Raw genomic sequence first — 12,535 nt, 5'->3', positions numbered from 1 at the left:
TCAGCTGCGTGGCCTATGTGCACTCGGGAGGCCCAGAGCCATGGGCGGGGGCCTGAGCGGGACTGGAGGCTGCCACTGGCCCAAGGGCAGCACAGCAAGGCTCCACCAGCCCCAGGTTCTGCAAAACCTCACTGCCTCCATCAGGCCCTTGTCTTCACACGCCACCCTCCCCACCCCACCCTCCCTGGTTCCCAGTCATGCAGAAAGGTCAGGATCCTCAGCTCTGCTCCTCCCCACCCCCTCCCACCCCAGCCCCGCTGCCAGAGGCTGCCTGGTGACACTGAGCAGCTCACCAGGTGGTCGTGGTCATGGGGGTGGGGAAAGAGGACAAATGGCCTTGGAAGATCCTGATCCATCAAACACGAATTTAATATACAGACTTCCGATGCCACGTTCTGGACGGGGAGCAGGAAATGCCTCGTGGTTAAGGGGGGGATGCAGGGAACGTTTGAATCCAGGCACAAGCTCCAGTTACGTTGCAAAGATATACGTGCATCAAGGATCAAGCAGCCAGGCTCTAGAGGTCCTAGCAGAAGCCAGGGGACAGTGTCACAGCTGGCTTTCTTGCGGGCCTGTTTGTCCACCTCAACGGGCAGCACTGTCCCCGGGCTGCCTTCCAAGCCTTCTCTGCTAACCTGGGGGGACAAGCACAACCCCCCACCCCCCGATCAGCCTCAGGTCAGGGTACAGCACTCCCTGCCACCGCCCGCCAAGCTCTGCCCACACGGCCCTGAGAGCCAGCGTTCCTGAAGCTCACTGTCCTCCCAGAGGAAAAGAGCACATTCCGAGAGGCCCTGTCTCTTTCCGGTTGTAAAGCAGAAGATGGAAGTTCACAGCAACACTTGGGCAAAGCAGGAAAAGTAGCTGCAAGGAGAGCTGGGTGGAAGGAACTTGAGCTGTTCCCCTGTTCCCGCCTCCAGCTGGTGACACCAGAACTGGCGAGGGTCCGCCCCCTCTCCGCTGGGGGAAGGTGAGGTGCTGGGGTGCAGCGGGAAGCGCATGAACTTGGCAGCCAGACAGACCCTGGTGCCAGTCCGATGCCCCCATGGGGCACGCACGACCTTGCGCAGCTAAGTCGTTTATCGTGACGCTCAGCCACTTTCTCTATTGAAACGGGCGCTCTTTTCCCCAACCTTCCAGGGCTGTCAGTACAATAAAATACCTGTGTAGAATGTCCAGCGCCAGAGGCTGGGACACAACAGGGGCTGAAAGACACGGTTTGCAGGAGACGCACGCCTTGCGCCCCGCTCTCTCCTTCCCTCACACCACACACGTGGCAGTTGCCAAGCCCTCCATTCGGCCCTCTTGGTAGAGCTCGCGTTCATCACCTCCTGCCCACCCCCTCAAACCCCTGCTCTGACTCAGGCCCCCGGGAGCCACGGCCTCCCAGCCTCCCTCCAACCCTCCCTCCACTCCCTAGCTAAAGTTAACCTTCTACCGACGCGCTTCCTAGAAGCTTTTGGACCCCCACCTCCAGCTCATCCCCAGCACATACACTGCCTGTATGATGAAGACAGACAGCCTTAGGATAGTCAAAGCCCACCTGGTCACAGTAACCTCCAGATGCCCCATCTCACCCCACACCCATCGCAGACTCAAGACCCCTGACCCTTCCCAACCAGCAGCTCGCAAGCTCCCAGCCCTCCAGGCAGCGGCCTACAGGCATCCCTGCTTCACGGGCCAAGACAGAATGCTTGGCCCCACATACACGCCGACACCTCCCTCCAGCCCTTCTCACAGAAGTGAGGCCCACGCTCCCCTCGGACAGACCTCTGTGGGGTGTTGGATTTCGAGGAGTTGGCTAGCTTGCCCACGGTCTTTCTCCCTTGGCCCAAATCAGGTGTGCCTCAAGAGCGGTGATTGTGTCAGTTCAACTTTTCTCTTTGTCTGATTCGTTCATTCATTCATTCATCCATTCATCAATTGCTAAATTAGCTCTTGCTGAGGTAGGTGCTGAAGAAGACAATATATGGAGAGAATTGATGGTTACCACCACCTACTTCACGTCCAGGGCTACACCTTAGCTATTATGCCCCTTGGCTTCTGCCCTGCAAAGATCCTAGTCCAGGGAAAAGAGAGCAAGGAGCAGAGAACATAAAAGTCAGAAGAAACATGCACAGAGGGAAGCGGGGTGTGTCAGAGCACCTTCCAAGCACAGAGGGTTTAGAGGGGCCGAAATATTTTTTTTTTTAAGTGGGCTCCACGCCCAGCGGGGCATGGAGCCCAGCTCGGGACTTGAACTCATGACCCTGAGATCAAGAGTGGGGTGCCCAACCGACCGAGCCACCCAGGTGCCCCTAGACTGGCTGAGTTACTGAGCTCATGGGGAGCAAGCTAGGAGATACACAGAGGCCAGATGGCAGATGCCGCTGCTTGAGAAGCTCAGGACTGGGGCCCTCACCACTGGCCCCTCCATTTTGTCATGGCTGCTTTCTCAAGAATTGGGGTGTGGGGTCCCTGCAAAGAGGCAATACTGGGGCCAGTAAAAATACTGGAGGTTTTTATTTTTTTGTTTTTTTAAAGATTTTATTTATTTATTTGAGAGAGAGAGAATGAGAGACAGAGAGCACCAGAGGGAAGAGGGTCAGAGGGAGAAGCAGACTCCCCGCCGAGCAGGGAGCCCGATGCGGGACTCGATCCCGGGACTCCAGGATCATGACCTGAGCCGAAGGCAGTCGCTTAACCAACTGAGCCACCCAGGCGCCCTACTGGAGGTTTTTAAACAGAAAGTAAATGGCAGATCACAATTTTGAGGAAGATGATAAATCTAGAAGAGGGTCGGCAATGGGGGGTCGGCAGCAATTGCTCCTCCCTGTGAGAGGATCAATAAGACCAACTCAGGGGGTGGACAGGAGCCCATGTAAGGACCCACCTCTGAAGTCACATCAAATCGGACTTTTAATTTGGCTGATGCTGGATGAGGGTTTGGCCACACGGCCATCCAGGACATGTAAAACCCTGTGCCCGCCACAAAGACTGCCAGTGTTCCGGGTCCAGGGCAGCTAGCCCAATGTCGATACCTGTCTGGCCCTGGCCTATAAAGAACCTCTAGAACATTAAGACCCCTTCTTCCCAATTCTTGTCTCCCCTGCCCCCTTGCCACCCAGACCCACTCTCCACATACCTGCCAGAATATTCTCACCACTGTGAGGAAGGTCGGGCACTCTCGTGCTGGGAACCCTGCAGTGGCTTTACACACTCATCCTCCGGGCCTCACCCCACTGCTCCGGGTGAAAGGCGCCCAGTTGCAAAATGTGAGGCCAAACATCTGGATCTGGCTGGCCCATCAGCGCTCACCACCGTGAGAGCTGGCCACGGCCAAGGGCATCCGGGTTAGCTGCCCCCGTGGGCCTAGCCTCGGTCCTCCCCACGCCGGGTGCAGAGCTGAGGCTGCTCCCAGCACGGAGCGTGCCCCGTGGGCGCGTCTTCCAACACCTCTCTCAGGACAGGTCCCGCCCCGCACAGTCACCTGGCTCCCCCGGGCGCTCCATGGGCAGGAAACTGCACCATCGTCACCCTCGGGAAGCAGGGTCTCTCGCGCTCCGCTCCATGGAAATCTGGCCCCTTCACCAGCCTCCCGACAGCTTCCCAACTCTCCGACCTCCCGCCACCGGGGCACTTCTGCTCTCCGCTCTCTCCCCCTGCTCTTATCCCCACGTCCCTGCATGTTTCCTTCCCATACTTCTTCAGTCTGTCCTCAAGCGAAGCCTTCCTGATCCCCAGCCCTAAAGTTGCTGCTCCAAAGTTGGAGGGTCCAAGATGGCAACTCAGAAGGCCGTGAACTCACCTCCTTCGTGGACACACCACATGTTCACAAGCCACCCCGAATCTGCACCTGCATGTAGCAGGGCCTCCTGAAGAAGAGCTGAGGGCTGATGGAACAGCTTCCACACACCAAGGGACAGGGGACCACAGAGAGAACAGAGCGGGGTACACAGCCCACCCAGTGTTGCCAACGCAGTGGGGAGGAGAACTCAGGGACCCGGAGCAGATCTGTCTGCCCTGGGGCACAAAAAAAAAAAAAAAGCTGTAGTTGAAAAGGATGACCAGAATATAAAGGAACCAGCCCAAAGCATCTGCTAAATGGCAAAGGGGCTGCTGGGACTCTCTCCGGGGTCAGAGGTGCTGGCGAGTACAACAGCTTGCATCCCCCCTCCACTCTGGCGGCCCAGACAGGAGCAGCTCTAGCACCCTCCCGCCCCCCACCCCCCACGCCCCGCCTGCCACCCCGGCCAGCCCCAGGACCCTAGCCCACACCAGCCCCGGCTGTTTCCCCAAGGCAGGCCCCAAGACCCCAGTGAGCAGCACTGTGTATGCACCCCTTCCACCTTGATAGTGCAGATGGGAACAGGTCCAGCAAGCCCCAGGCCCTTAGCCATATCAGCCCCAGATGCCCTGGGGCACAGAAAAAAGATGCGGCTTAAAAAAAGACCAGAAAAGATGCAGCTCTAGAACTCTGCCAGATGGCAGGGAAGCTACTGGCGCTCTCTGTGGGCCAGAGGCACTGGCAAGCACCACAGTTTACATTACCCCTTCACCTTGATAGCATGAGCAGGAGCAGGTCTGGGCACCGGAGCTGACCTATCAGTTCAGTGAGACCCAGGCCTCTAGGCACGCCAGCCCTAGCCATCCCACCGAGACCGCCCCAGAGTGATCCACAGCGGGATGTCCGTGGTCAGTACTAACTACCGCTCCCGCCATCTCGCCCAAGTGACAGAGGCACAAAGGAATCCGGAACACCCAAGCCCATGCCAGCTCGGCTTCAGATGACTCACAGAGCATTCCAGAACCCCCCAAGCTTGCACCCACTTCAGTTTCAGCAATCTGGCCAGGACTGTACCAGGATTCCCTCAGCCACACCCACCTTGGCTACATCACCCTGCCAGGGCACCCCCTTTATGTAGCACACCACAACACCCCAGCCTGTACCTGCATCAACCCCAGCCACCCCACAAGGGTGTCCCCTGCACAGAGCACCCCAGGACACCGAAGCTTGCACCCACTCTGCTTCAACTGTACACCCAGGGCATCCTCGGCACAGGGGGTGCCAGGACCTCCCTGGCCGGCACCCACTTTAGCTTCATAGATCCTGAAAGGGTGCCCTCTGTGAGATAGCCCTGGGACTACCCACGTTGCACCCACTCAGGCTTCAGATTTCTGAGAGAGCCATGGGACTGCCCAAAACATGTTCAAATTGGCTTCAGCTGTCCAACCAGGAACTCTGTGTGGAGAGCCCAGAGATCACCCCAGCCCACTGCCAGGGCAGCTCCAGCCATCACACCATGTAGGCTCTAGCACAGAATGCCCCGGCACCCCCATCCAATGCCAACCACAGCTCCAGCCAGCCAGTCAAAGTCACCAAACGTACAAAATCTACAAATGGAACAACCATCCACAAATCATTCCTTCAATTTTAGCAATAGTAGCTATTCCACATAATTCATAGGAACAAACACAGAAAGTCAAGCAAGTAAGGAGAACGAGGAATATGCTTCAAATAAAACAAGATAAAACCTCAGAAAGGAATAAATGCAACAGAGAAAAGCAACCTACCCAATAAAGAATTCAAAGTAGTCATAAAGATGCTCACCCAACTGGACTCAAAGGTGGATGAACTCAGTGACAGCTTCAACAAAGAGATAGCAAATGGAAACAAGAAACAATCAGAACCAAAGAATAACTGAAATGAAAAATACACAAGAGGGAATCAACAGATTAGAGAATGTGGAAGAAAGAATCAGTGATCTGGAAGACAGGGTAATGGAAAGCACCCATGTTATACAGCAAAAAGAAAAAAAAGAATTTTAAAAATGAGGATAAATGAATGGATCTCGTGGATAATATCAAGAGAATATGCATGTTTTGGGGTCCCAGAAGGAAAAGAAAGAAATAAGGGGACAGAAAATCTATCTGAAGAAATAAGAGCCAAAAATTTCCCTAATGTGGAGAAGGAAACGGACATCCAGCTTCAGGAAGCACAGAGGGATCCAATCAACATGAATGCAAAGAGGTTTAGGCCACAATGTATAATAATTAAAATGTCAAAGATTAAAGATGGAGAATTTTAAAAGCAGCAAGAGAAAAGCAATTAGTTATGTATAAAGGAAACCCTATCAACTGCTACACTATCAACTGATTTCCCAGCAGAAAAAGCAACGACCAGAAAGGAATGGCATGATATAGCCAACGTAAAGGAAAAAACCTACAACCAAAAACATGATCCCGAGCAAAGTTATATTCAGAATTGAAGGAGAGATAGAGTTTCCCAGACAAACAAAAAGTTAAAGGAGTTTATCACCATTAAACCAGCCTTACATAGGTAGCTCTTTCTGCCCACAGGTCCTGTCCCGTGCTTTAATAAAACCATCTTTTTACACCAAAAAATAAACAAACAAACCAGCCTTACAAAAACTGTTAAAGGACTTCAAGTGGAAAGGAAAGGCCTTAATTAGAATTATAAAAGAAAAAATTTCATGAGTAAAAACCTAGTAAAGGTAGTAGGTCAATCACTTATGAAGCTAGGATGAAGGCTAAAAGACAAAAGTGGTAAAATCAATTATATCTAAAAAATTAGTTAAGGGACTTACAAAATAAAAAGATGCAAAATATGACAACATACACATAAAATGTAGAGGGGCATAAAAATGGAATTCTGTTAGAATGTTTTTGAACTTTAGTAATTATCAATTTCATATAGACTACTACAGACTTAGGATGTTGTCTACGAACCTCATGGTGACGTCAAACCAAACCAAAAACCAAAGGTATATAAAATACAAGAAGAGGGGCGCCTGGGTCGCTCAGTCGTTAAGCGTCTGCCTGCGGCTCAGGTCATGATCCCAGGGTCCTGGGATCGAGCCGCACATCGGGCTCCCTGCTCCGCGGGAAGCCTGCTTCTCCCTCTCCCACTCCCCCTGCTTGTGTTCCTCTCTCACTGTGTCTCTGTCAAATAAATAAAATCTTAAAGAAAAAAATACAAAAAGAAACTCAAGCATAACACTAAAGAAACTCATAAATCACAAGAGAGCAAGAAACAGAAACAAAGGGTAACAAAAACAACCAGAAAACAATTAACAAAATGGCAATAAGTACATACCTATCAGCAATAACTTTTTTAAAATTTTATTTTTATTTAAACTCAATTAACTTGATGTATCATTAGTTGCAAAGGTAGAGTTCAGTTAGTTGTATACAACACCCCCAGTGCTCATGACATCACGTGCCCTCCTTAACGCCCTCCACAGTTACGCCATCCCCCCACCTCCCCTCCAGTGACCCTCAGAGCAATAACTTTAAATTTAAGTGGTTTAAATGCTCCAATCAAAAGACACAGGGTGATAGAATAGATTTCTAAAAGACCCATCTACATACTGCCTAGGAGAGACTCACTTCAGACCTCAAGAAACATACAGATTGAAAGTAAGCAGATAGAATAAGATCTTCCATGTAAAGGAAAGGAAAAAAAGGCTGGGGTAGGAATACTTACATGAGACAAAACAGACTTTAAAACACAAAGTGTAACAAGAGACAAAGAAGAGCATTACACAATAATAATCAATCTAACAATAGTGCATAACAGAAGTTCACTCAGTATTAAAGCAAATGCATGCGTAAGGAAATATTAACAGACAAAAAGGGAGAAATTGATGGTAATACAATAAAAGTAGGGGACCTTACAGCCCATTTGCATTAATAGATAAAACATTCAGGAAGAAAATCAATTAGCAAAGAGTATCTGTGCTAAAAGGAAAAACTCTGCAGCCAAGAATACTCTATCCAGCAAGGTGTCATTCAGAATAGATGATCTAGAGAGATAAAGAGTTTCCTAGACAAAAACTCTTGACCACTAAACCAGCCCTGCAAGAAATATTAAAGGAAACTCTGAGTGGAAAGGAAAGACCATAAGTGACAGTACGAAAAGTAGGAAACACAAAAGCAATAAAAATAATTATTTCTGTAAAAAATTAGTCAAGGGATTCACAAAATAAAAAGATGTAAAATATGACACTATATACCTAACATGTTGGGGGGGGGAGGGTGGGAAAGAGAATGGGTTCAAAGTTAAGCAACCATCAACTTCATATGGACTGCTCTATGCAGATGACATATACAAACCTAATGGTAACCACAAATCGCAAACTACTAATAGGCATGCAAAGAATAAAGAGAAAGGAATCCAAGTATATCACTAAAGAAAACTAGCAAACCATGAAAGAGAGCAAGAGAAGGATCAGAGTAAAACTACAAAACACCACCAAAACAAGTAACAAAGAGACAGTAAATACCTATCAATAATTACTTTGAATGGAAATGGACTACATGCTCCAATCAAAAGACCTAGAATGACAGAGTGGATAAAAAAACAAGACCCTTCTATATGCTGCCTACAAGAGACTCATCTCAGACCTATAGACACTTAACAGATTGAAAGTGAGGGGATGGAGAAACATCTATCATGCAACTGGATGTCAAGAGAAACCCAGAGTAGCAATACTTATATCAGACAAAACAGACCTTAAAACAGACTGTAACAAGAGAAATGGGCATGAGGTAAGAATAAAGGGGATAATCCAACAAGAAGATATAACACTTGTAAACATTTATGCATGCACCATGGGAACACCCAAATACATAAGACAGTTAATAATAAACATAAAGGAACTAATCAATAGTGATTCAGTAGAGGACTTTAACACCCCACTTACATCAATTGGCAGATCATCCAAACAGAAAATCAATAAGGAAACACTGGCTTTGAATGACACATTGGACCAGATGGATTTAACAGATATATTCAGAACATTCCATCTTCAAACAGTGGAATACACATTCGTTTCAAGTGCACATGGAACATTCTCCAGAATAGATCACATTATTTGTGCCTCACCAAGCCTCACCAAAAAGATCAAAGTCATACCATGCAACTTTTCTGACTGCAATGCTATGAAACTAGAAATCATCCACAAGAAAAAAATATAGAAAGACCACAAATACATGGTTAAATAACATGCTACTAAATAATGAATAGGAATAATGAATAGGTCAACCAAGAAATCAAAGAAGAAATAAAAAAGTACATGGAAAGAAACAAAAATGTAAACACAACAGTCCTAAACCTTTGGGATATAGCAAAAACAGTTCTAAGACCTATCTCAAGAAGCAGGAAAAATCTCGAACAACCTAACTTACACCTAAAAGAGCTAGAAAAAGAACAAAACCTAAAACTAGCAGAAGGAAGGAAATGATAAAGACTAAGGCAGAAATAAATGACATAGAAACTAAAAAACAATAGAACAGGTCAATGAAACCAGGAGCTGGTTCTTGGAAAAGATTAATAAAATTGATAAACTACTAGCCAGACTCATCAAAAAGAGAAAGAGAGAAAAAGAATTCAAACAAATTCACAAATGAAAGAATAACCAACACCACAGAAATACAATTTTCAGGGAATATTATGAAAAACTAGATGCCAACAAATTAGACAGCCAAGAAGAAATGGATAAATTCCTAGAAACATATAACCTACAAAACTGAACCAGGAAGAAATAGAGAATTTGAACAAATTATCACCAAGGAGATTCAATAAGTAATAAAATAACTCCCAGTGAACAACAGTCCAGGACCAGAAAACTTCATAGGCGAATTCTACCAAACATTCAAAGAAGAATTAATACCTATTCTTCTCAAACTATTCTGAAATATAGAAGGAAAAATTCCAAATCCATTCTAGGAGACCTGCATCACCTTGATACCAAAACCAGATAAAAACACCAGAGAGAGAGAGAAAAAGAGAGTGCATGAGTGAGAAAGAATAAACTACAGGCCAATATTTCCAATGAACATATATGTAAAAATCCTCAACAAAATACTAGCCAGCTGCATGCAACAATGCATTTAAAGAAATCATTCACCAAGATCAAGTGGGATTTGTTCCTGGGATGCAAGGGCGGTTCAATATTTGTGAAGCAATCAGTGTGATACATCACACCAATAAGACAAAGGATAAAAACCATATGATCATATTAATAGATGCCAAACAAGAATTTGACAAAGTACAGCATCTATTCATGATAAAATGCCCTCAATAAAATAGGGTTAGAGGGAATATACCTCAACATAATAAAGTCCATATAGGAAAAACACACAGCTAACATTATATTCAGTGGGGGAACACAGAGCTTTCCCCAAAGGTTAGGAACAAGACAAGGATGTCCATTCTCATCACTTTTATTCAACCTAGTACTGGAAGTCTTAGCCACAAAAATCACACAAGAAAAAGAAATAGAAGGCATCCAGACTGGTAAGAAAGAAGTAAAACTGCCACTATTTGCAGATGACATGATGCAAATACAGAAAACCCTAAAGACTCCACCAAAAAGCTATGAGAACTGATAAATGAATTCAGTAAAGTCACGGGGTACAAAATCAATGTACAGAAATCTGTTGCATTTCTATACACTAATAATGAAGCAACAGAAATGGAAATTAATAATGCCATTTACAATTACACCAAAAATAATAAAATATCTAGGAATAAATTTAACCAAGGAGGTGAAAGACCTGTACTCTGAAAACAATAAACATTGATGAAGGAAACTGAAGAAGACACAAGCAAATGGAAAGACATTTCATGCTCATGGATTGGAAGAACAAAGATTGTTAAAATATCCATACAACCAAAGCAATCTACACATTTAACGTAATCCCTAAAAAATACCAACAGCATTCTTCATAGAACTAAAACCTACAATCCTAAAATTTATATGGAACCACGAGTGACTCCACATGGCCAAAGCAATTTTGAAAAAGAATAGCAAAGCTGGAAGTATCACAATTCCAGACTTGGAGCTCTATTACAAAGCCATAGTAATCAAAACAGTAGGATACTGGCACTAAAAGAGACCCATTAGGTCAATGCAGCAGAGGAGAAAACCCAGAAATAAAACCACAATTACAGAGCCAATTAATATTCAACAAAGAAGGAAAGAATATCCAGTGGAAAAAAAGACACTTTTTTCAATAAATGGTGTTGAAAAAACTGGACATCTACCTGCAAAAAAAAAAAAAAATGAAACTGGACTTTATTACACCATGCACAAAAATAAACTCAAAATGGATTAAAGTCCTAAATGTGAGACCTGAGACCATAAAAATCCTAGAACAGAGCTCAGGCAGTAATGTCTCTGATATTGGCCATAGCAACATTTTCCCAGGTATGTCTCCTAAAGCAAGGGAAATAAAAGCAAAAATAAACTATTGAGACTACATCAAAATAAAAAGCTTCTGCACAGCAAAGGAAACCACCAAGAAAACTAAAAGACAACCTACAGAATGGGAGAAGATATTTGCTAATGACATATCCAGTAAAGGGTTAGTATCCAAAATATAGAAAGAACTTACACAACTCAACACCCAAAAAACAAGTAATCCAATTTAAAAGTGGGTAGAAGACATGAACAGAGATTTCTCCAAAGAAGACATCCAGATGGCCAACAGACACATAAAGAGATGCTCAACATCACACATCATCGGGGAAATGCAAATTGAAACCATAATGAGATATCACCTCACACCTGTCCGAACGGCTAAACTCAGTTACACGGGAAACAAGAAGTGTTGGTGAGGATGTGGAGAAAAAAGAACCCTCTTGCACTGTGGGTGGGAATGCAAACTGTTGCAGCCACTATACAACACAGTATGGAGGTTCCTCAAAAAGTTAAAAATAGACCTACCCTATGACCCAGTAATCCTACTACAGGGTATTTAGCCCCAAAATACAAAAAGACTATTTCAAAGAGATACATGCACCTCTACGTCTATTGCAGCATTATTTACAATAGCCAAACTGTGAAAGTAGCCTAAGTATCTCTTGAAAGATGAATAAAGAAGATGTAAGTGTATACATACACACACACACACACACACACACACACACACACACAAATGGAATATTATTCAGCCAGAAAAATGATATCTTGGATGGAGCTAGAGAATATTTAAGTGAAGCAAAATAAGTCAGAGAAAGACAAATACCGTATGATTTCATTCATATGTGGAATTTAATAACACAAATGAGCAAAGGGAGAAAAAAAGAGAAAGAGAGAGGCAAACCAAGAAACAGACTCTTAACTCCAGAGGGGAGACAGGTGGGGGAATGGGTGAAACAGGTGATGGGGATGAAGGAGGGCCCTTGTGATGAGCATCAGGTGATGTATGGAAGTGCTGAAGCACTATGTTGTACACTTGAAACTAATAAAATGCTATATGTTAACTATACTAGAATTTTAAGAAACACCAAAAATTCAAGATTGACATATAGGATACAAAACTTCAATCTGTACTAAGCAGTGCCACAATGGTATTTAAAGGTACGTGTGTCCATACTGCCCACATTTCTCTTAAATTTAACTCACAAGAGAAAAGATACTATAGTTTAGGAATTTCTTTTAACTTTGTTTTTTCATATTAACCTTTCCTTGGAAGTTTGATAATTAAAAATAGTCACTACCTCACTTCAAGATATAGTATAAATCTA

This window comes from Leptonychotes weddellii, chromosome 11 (assembly GCF_054177405.1).
Source record: "Leptonychotes weddellii isolate Sample4059 chromosome 11, ASM5417740v2, whole genome shotgun sequence".
NCBI classification, from domain to species: domain Eukaryota; kingdom Metazoa; phylum Chordata; class Mammalia; order Carnivora; family Phocidae; genus Leptonychotes; species Leptonychotes weddellii.
The sequence above is the reverse complement of the archived record's forward strand: the minus strand, read 5'-3'. Positions refer to the sequence as shown.